This window comes from Myxine glutinosa, chromosome 7 (assembly GCF_964187855.1).
Source record: "Myxine glutinosa chromosome 7, kmMyxGlut1.1, whole genome shotgun sequence".
Lineage (NCBI taxonomy): Eukaryota > Metazoa > Chordata > Myxini > Myxiniformes > Myxinidae > Myxine > Myxine glutinosa.
The window spans coordinates 95,442,108-95,449,307 of record NC_136267.1 but is presented as its reverse complement, the minus strand read 5'-3'; positions in this window follow the sequence as shown (position 1 = coordinate 95,449,307).

Below are 7,200 nucleotides of genomic sequence, written 5' to 3'. Positions count from 1 at the left end.
TTGTTTCCAACAAGAACAAGCTTTGTTTCCCACAAGAACAAGCTTTGTTTCCCACAAGAACAAGCTTTGTTACCCACAAGAACAAGCTTTGTTTCCAACAAGAACAAGCTTCGTTTCCCACAAGAACAAGCTTCGTTGCCCGCAAGAACAAGCTTCGTTTCCCACAAGAACAAGCTTTGTTTCCCACAAGAACAAGCTTTGTTTCCCGCAAGAACAAGCTTTGTTTCCCACAAGAACAAGCTTTGTTTCCCACAAGAACAAGCTTTGTTTCCCACAAGAACAAGCTTTGTTACCCACAAGAACAAGCTTTGTTTCCCACAAGAACAAGCTTTGTTACCCACAAGAACAAGCTTTGTTTCCCACAAGAACAAGCTTTGTTTACCACAAGAACAAGCTTTGTTTCCCACAAGAACAAGCTTTGTTTACCACAAGAACAAGCTTTGTTTACCACAAGAACAAGCTTTGTTTACCACAAGAACAAGCTTTGTTTCCAACAAGAACAAGCTTTGTTTCCCACAAGAACAAGCTTTGTTTACCACAAGAACAAGCTTTGTTTACCACAAGAACAAGCTTTGTTTACCACAAGAACAAGCTTTGTTTCCCACAAGAACAAGCTTTGTTTACCACAAGAACAAGCTTTGTTTACCACAATAACAGGTTTTGTTTCCAACAAGAACAAGCTTTGTTTCCCACAAGAACAAGCTTTGTTTCCAACAAGAAGAAGCTTTGTTTCCCACAAGAACAAGCTTTGTTTCCAACAAGAACAAGCTTTGTTTCCAACAAGAACAAGCTTTGTTTACCACAAAAACAAGCTTTGTTTCCAACAAGAACAAGCTTTGTTTCCCACAAGAACAAGCTTTGTTTCCCACAAGAACAAGCTTTGTTTCCCACAAGAACAAGCTTTGTTTACCACAAGACCAAGCTTTGTTTCCAACAAGAACAAGCTTTGTTTACCACAAGAACAAGCTTTGTTTACCACAAGACCAAGCTTTGTTTCCAACAAGAACAAGCTTTGTTTCCAACAAGAACAAGCTTTGTTTCCCACAAGAACAAGCTTTGTTTCCAACAAGAACAAGCTTTGTTTCCCACAAGAACAAGCTTTGTTTCCCACAAGAACAAGCTTTGTTTCCCACAAGAACAAGCTTTGTTGCCCACAAGAACAAGCTTTGTTGCCCACAAGAACAAGCTTTGTTTCCCACAAGAACAAGCTTTGTTGCCCGTAAGAACAAGCTTTGTTTCCCACAAGAACAAGTTTTGTTACCAACAAGAACAAGCTTTGTTTCCAACAAGAACAAGCTTTGTTTCCCACAAGAACAAGCTTTGTTTCCCACAAGAACAAGCTTTGTTTCCCACAAGAACAAGCTTTGTTTCCCAAAAGAACAAGCTTTGTTGCCCACAAGAACAAGCTTTGTTTCCCACAAGAACAAGCTTTGTTGCCCGTAAGAACAAGCTTTGTTTCCCACAAGAACAAGCTTTGTTTCCAACAAGAACAAGCTTTGTTTCCCACAAGAACAAGCTTTGTTTCCCAAAAGAACAAGCTTTGTTGCCCACAAGAACAAGCTTTGTTTCCCACAAGAACAAGCTTTGTTGCCCGTAAGAAGCTTTGTTTACCACAAGAACAAGCTTTGTTTCCAACAAGAACAAGCTTTGTTACCCACAAGAACAAGCTTTGTTTCCCACAAGAACAAGCTTTGTTTCCAACAAGAACAAGCTTTGTTACCCACAAGACCAAGCTTTGTTTCCCACAAGAACAAGCTTTGTTGCACACAAGACCAAGCTTTGTTTCCCACAAGAACAAGCTTTGTTTCCAACAAGAACAAGCTTCGTTTCCAACAAGAACAAGCTTTGTTTCCAACAAGAACAAGCTTCGTTTCCAACAAGAACAAGCTTTGTTTCCCACAAGAACAAGCTTTGTTTCCCACAAGAACAAGCTTTGTTTCCCACAAGAACAATCTTTGTTTACCACAAGAACAAGCTTTGTTTCCCACAAGAACAAGCTTTGTTACCCACAAGACCAAGCTTTGTTTCCCACAAGAACAAGCTTCGTTTCCAACAAGAACAAGCTTCGTTTCCAACAAGAACAAGCTTTGTTACCCACAAAACCAAGCTTTGTTTCCCGCAAGACCAAGCTTTGTTTCCCGCAAGAACAAGCTTTATTGCCCGCAAGAACAAGCTTCGTTTCCCACAAGAACAAGCTTTGTTTCCCACAAGAACAAGCTTTGTTTCCCACAAGAACAATCTTTGTTTACCACAAGAACAAGCTTTGTTTCCAACAAGAACAAGCTTTGTTACCCACAAGACCAAGCTTTGTTTCCCACAAGAACAAGCTTTGTTTCCAACAAGAACAAGCTTCGTTTCCAACAAGAACAAGCTTTGTTTCCAACAAGAACAAGCTTCGTTTCCAACAAGAACAAGCTTTGTTTCCAACAAGAACAAGCTTTGTTACCCACAAGACCAAGCTTTGTTTCCCACAAGAACAAGCTTTGTTTCCAACAAAAACAAGCTTCGTTTCCAACAAGAACAAGCTTCGTTTCCCACAAGAATAAGCTTTGTTTCCAACAAGAACAAGCTTTGTTTCCCACAAGACCAAGCTTTGTTTCCAACAAGAACAAGCTTTGTTTCCCACAAGAACAAGCTTTGTTTCCCACAAGAACAAGCTTTGTTGCCCACAAGAACAAGCTTTGTTTCCCACAAGAACAAGCTTTGTTGCCCGCAAGAACAAGCTTTGTTGCCCGTAACAAGCTTTGTTTACCACAAGAACAAGCCTTGTTGCCCGCAAGACCAAGCTTTGTTTCCCACAAGAACAAGCTTTGTTTCCCACAAGAACAAGCTTTGTTTCCAACAAGAACAAGCTTTGTTTCCCACAAGAACAAGCTTTGTTGCCCGCAAGAACAAGCTTTGTTTACCACAAGAACAAGCCTTGTTGCCCGCAAGACCAAGCTTTGTTTCCCACAAGAACAAGCTTTGTTTCCCAAAAGAACAAGCTTTGTTGCCCACAAGAACAAGCTTTGTTTCCCACAAGAACAAGCTTTGTTGCCCGTAAGAAGCTTTGTTTACCACAAGAACAAGCTTTGTTTCCAACAAGAACAAGCTTTGTTACCCACAAGAACAAGCTTTGTTTCCCACAAGAACAAGCTTTGTTTCCAACAAGAACAAGCTTTGTTACCCACAAGACCAAGCTTTGTTGCCCACAAGACCAAGCTTTGTTTCCCACAAGAACAAGCTTTGTTTCCAACAAGAACAAGCTTTGTTGCCCACAAGACCAAGCTTTGTTTCCCACAAGAACAAGCTTTGTTTCCAACAAGAACAAGCTTTGTTACCCACAAGAACAAGCTTTGTTGCCCACAAGACCAAGCTTTGTTTCCCACAAGAACAAGCTTCGTTTCCAACAAGAACAAGCTTTGTTTCCAACAAGAACAAGCTTCGTTTCCAACAAGAACAAGCTTTGTTTCCAACAAGAACAAGCTTTGTTACCCACAAGACCAAGCTTTGTTTCCCACAAGAACAAGCTTTGTTTCCAACAAGAACAAGCTTCGTTTCCAACAAGAACAAGCTTTGTTTCCAACAAGAACAAGCTTCGTTTCCAACAAGAACAAGCTTTGTTTCCAACAAGAACAAGCTTTGTTACCCACAAGACCAAGCTTTGTTTCCCACAAGAACAAGCTTTGTTTCCAACAAAAACAAGCTTCGTTTCCAACAAGAACAAGCTTCGTTTCCCACAAGAACAAGCTTTGTTTCCAACAAGAACAAGCTTTGTTTCCCACAAGACCAAGCTTTGTTTCCAACAAGAACAAGCTTTGTTTCCCACAAGAACAAGCTTTGTTTCCCACAAGAACAAGCTTTGTTGCCCACAAGAACAAGCTTTGTTTCCCACAAGAACAAGCTTTGTTGCCCGCAAGAACAAGCTTTGTTGCCCGTAACAAGCTTTGTTTACCACAAGAACAAGCCTTGTTGCCCGCAAGACCAAGCTTTGTTTCCCACAAGAACAAGCTTTGTTTCCCACAAGAACAAGCTTTGTTTCCAACAAGAACAAGCTTTGTTTCCCACAAGAACAAGCTTTGTTGCCCGCAAGAACAAGCTTTGTTTACCACAAGAACAAGCCTTGTTGCCCGCAAGACCAAGCTTTGTTTCCCACAAGAACAAGCTTTGTTTCCAACAAGAACAAGCTTTGTTTCCCACAAGAACAAGCCTTGTTGCCCGCAAGACCAAGCTTTGTTTCCCACAAGAACAAGCTTTGTTTCCAACAAGAACAAGCTTTGTTTACCACAAGAACAAGCCTTGTTGCCCGCAAGAACAAGCTTTGTTTCCAACAAGAACAAGCTTTGTTTCCCACAAGAACAAGCTTTGTTTCCCACAAGAACAAGCTTTGTTTCCAACAAGAACAAGCTTTGTTTCCCACAAGACCAAGCTTTGTTTCCCACAAGAACAAGCTTTGTTTCCAACAAGAACAAGCTTTGTTTCCCACAAGAACAAGCTTTGTTTCCCACAAGAACAAGCTTTGTTTCCCACAAGAACAAGCTTTGTTTCCAACAAGAACAAGCTTTGTTTCCCACAAGAACAAGCTTTGTTTCCAACAAGAACAAGCTTTGTTTCCCACAAGAACAAGCTGTTTCCAACAAGAACAAGCTTTGTTTCCAACAAGAACAAGCTTCGTTTCCCACAAGAACAAGCTTTGTTTCCAACAAGAACAAGCTTTGTTTCCCACAAGAACAAGCTTTGTTTCCCACAAGAACAAGCTTTGTTTCCCACAAGATCAAGCTTTGTTTCCAACAAGAAGAAGCTTTGTTTCCAACAAGAACAAGCTTTGTTTCCAACAAGAACAAGCTTTGTTTCCAACAAGAACAAGCTTTGTTACCCACAAGAACAAGCTTTGTTTCCAACAAGAACAAGCTTTGTTTCCAACAAGAACAAGCTTTGTTTCCAACAAGAACAAGCTTTGTTTCCAACAAGAACAAGCTTTGTTTCCCACAAGATCAAGCTTTGTTTCCAACAAGAAGAAGCTTTGTTTCCAACAAGAACAAGCTTTGTTTCCCACAAGAACAAGCCTTGTTGCCCGCAAGAACAAGCTTTGTTTCCCACAAGAACAAGCTTCGTTTCCCACAAGAACAAGCTTTGTTTCCAACAAGAACAAGCTTTGTTTCCAACAAGAACAAGCTTTGTTTCCAACAAGAACAAGCTTCGTTTCCCACAAGAACAAGCTTTGTTTCCAACAAGAACAAGCGTTGTTTCCCACAAGAACAAGCTTTGTTTCCCACAAGAACAAGCTTTGTTACCCACAAGAACAAGCTTCGTTTCCCACAAGAACAAGCTTTGTTTCCAACAAGAACAAGCTTTGTTTCCCACAAGAACAAGCTTTGTTTCGCACAAGAACAAGCTTTGTTGCCCACAAGAACAAGCTTTGTTGCCCACAAGAGCAAGTTTTGTTTCCAACAAGAACAAGCCCCACTTTTACCAAGCCAACTTATCCGCCAAGTTTGTTGTTGGCACTTACTCTGTTCTATCTCATCACAATATTCTGAATCGTGGTGTCCCGGCCAAGCTTTCCATCTGGATCATTCAAAGAAACTTACTGAGATAGTGAAACAGCTACAAACAAGAACGGCACCCAGTGGAGAGCATACTTCCGTCAGGTGAACAGTTTACGTTTTGTATCATAGAGTCGACCAGAAAAGCACAATACAGAATCACATTTAATCAAAATCATCCATCCACAACCTTTAGATATATCCTGCTTTGCATCGTTTTTGGCCCTATCACCCAATGGTGAAGAATCACTTTAAAAATATTATACAAGCAGGATCCGGATGTTCACCAAAATTGCATCGATTCTTCCTCGTCTCACACACGTCCACCAAGTTTCGTCCAAATCCATCCATAACGTTTTGAGATATCCTGCTACATGTTGGTTTTAGCCCTATCACTCAATGGTGAAGAATCACTTAAAAAATTAAATAATTCTCATATCTGAATTCATATTCAGATCTTCACGAAAATTGAAGCGATTCTTCCTTGTCAGACACCCAACCTGTCCACCAAGTTTCGTCCAAATCCATCCATAACGTTTTGAGATATCCTGCTATATGTTGGTTTTAGCCCCATCACCCAATGGTGAAGAATCACTTAAAAAATCAAATAATTCTCATATCTGAATTCATATTCACATCTTCACGAAAATTGAAGCGATTCTTCCTTGTCAGACACCCAACCTGTCCACCAAGTTTCGTCCAAATCCGTCCACAATTTTTTGAGATATCCTGCAATGTATCGTTTTTGGCCCAATCTCCCAATGGTGAAGAATCACTTATAAAATTATAGTAGCCGGATCCGAATCCTGATCTTCACCAAAACCTAATCACTTCGTCCTTTGCACATACGCTACATCTCTGCCAAATTTCGTCCGAATCCGTCCACAACCTTTTGAGATGTCGTGTTCACAAACGGACAGACAGAGACAGGGGTAAATAAATAGCACTGCAAAGCGGGCGTAACCCCTCAGCCCATGCATGGTGGAAACCAATTTCAAGATGGCTGCCGTGGCGGCCATATTGAAAATCGCAGCACGCCCATGAACCTTCCTCGACTCAACCCCAACTCACACTGCAAAAATGGATTTAATTGGACAAGCCGTTCTGCTCGAAATTGATGGAAACCAATTTCAAGATGGCTGCCGTGGCGGCCATATTGAAAATGCAGTGCACCCATTTTTGAAAGGCACCTTCCTCTACTCAGCCCCAACACACACTGCAAAAATGGATTTAATTGGACCAGCCGTTCTCCTTGAAATTGATGGAAACCAAAAGTTGACGGATGCCCGGGCGACAATACCCCTTAGCCCAATTTGGGCTGAGGGGTGAAAACATAACCTGCATCCACCTTTGGTGGCGGAGGTAACTAGGATGGATGACCATAGCCCATCTGCATGATCAATGAATTTAGTCTCAACTCAACCAGTCTGTCCACTTGCCTGCATATGGTTCCAAGAGACTAAGCTGACGTGTAACAGAACAGTATTATTAATACCCAGTTGCCCTCTTTTTGACCAACATGAGAATGATACTAATTGGAGCAAAGACCAAAAAGGGTCCATTTGTGACAACAAGAACTTAAAATGGTGTTTGTGATGTGCATCATTTTCTGGGGGCGTCACTGATGCAGTGCCCCCCGTTACCAGTAAGCTGGTATTCATTTTGCCAACCTTGG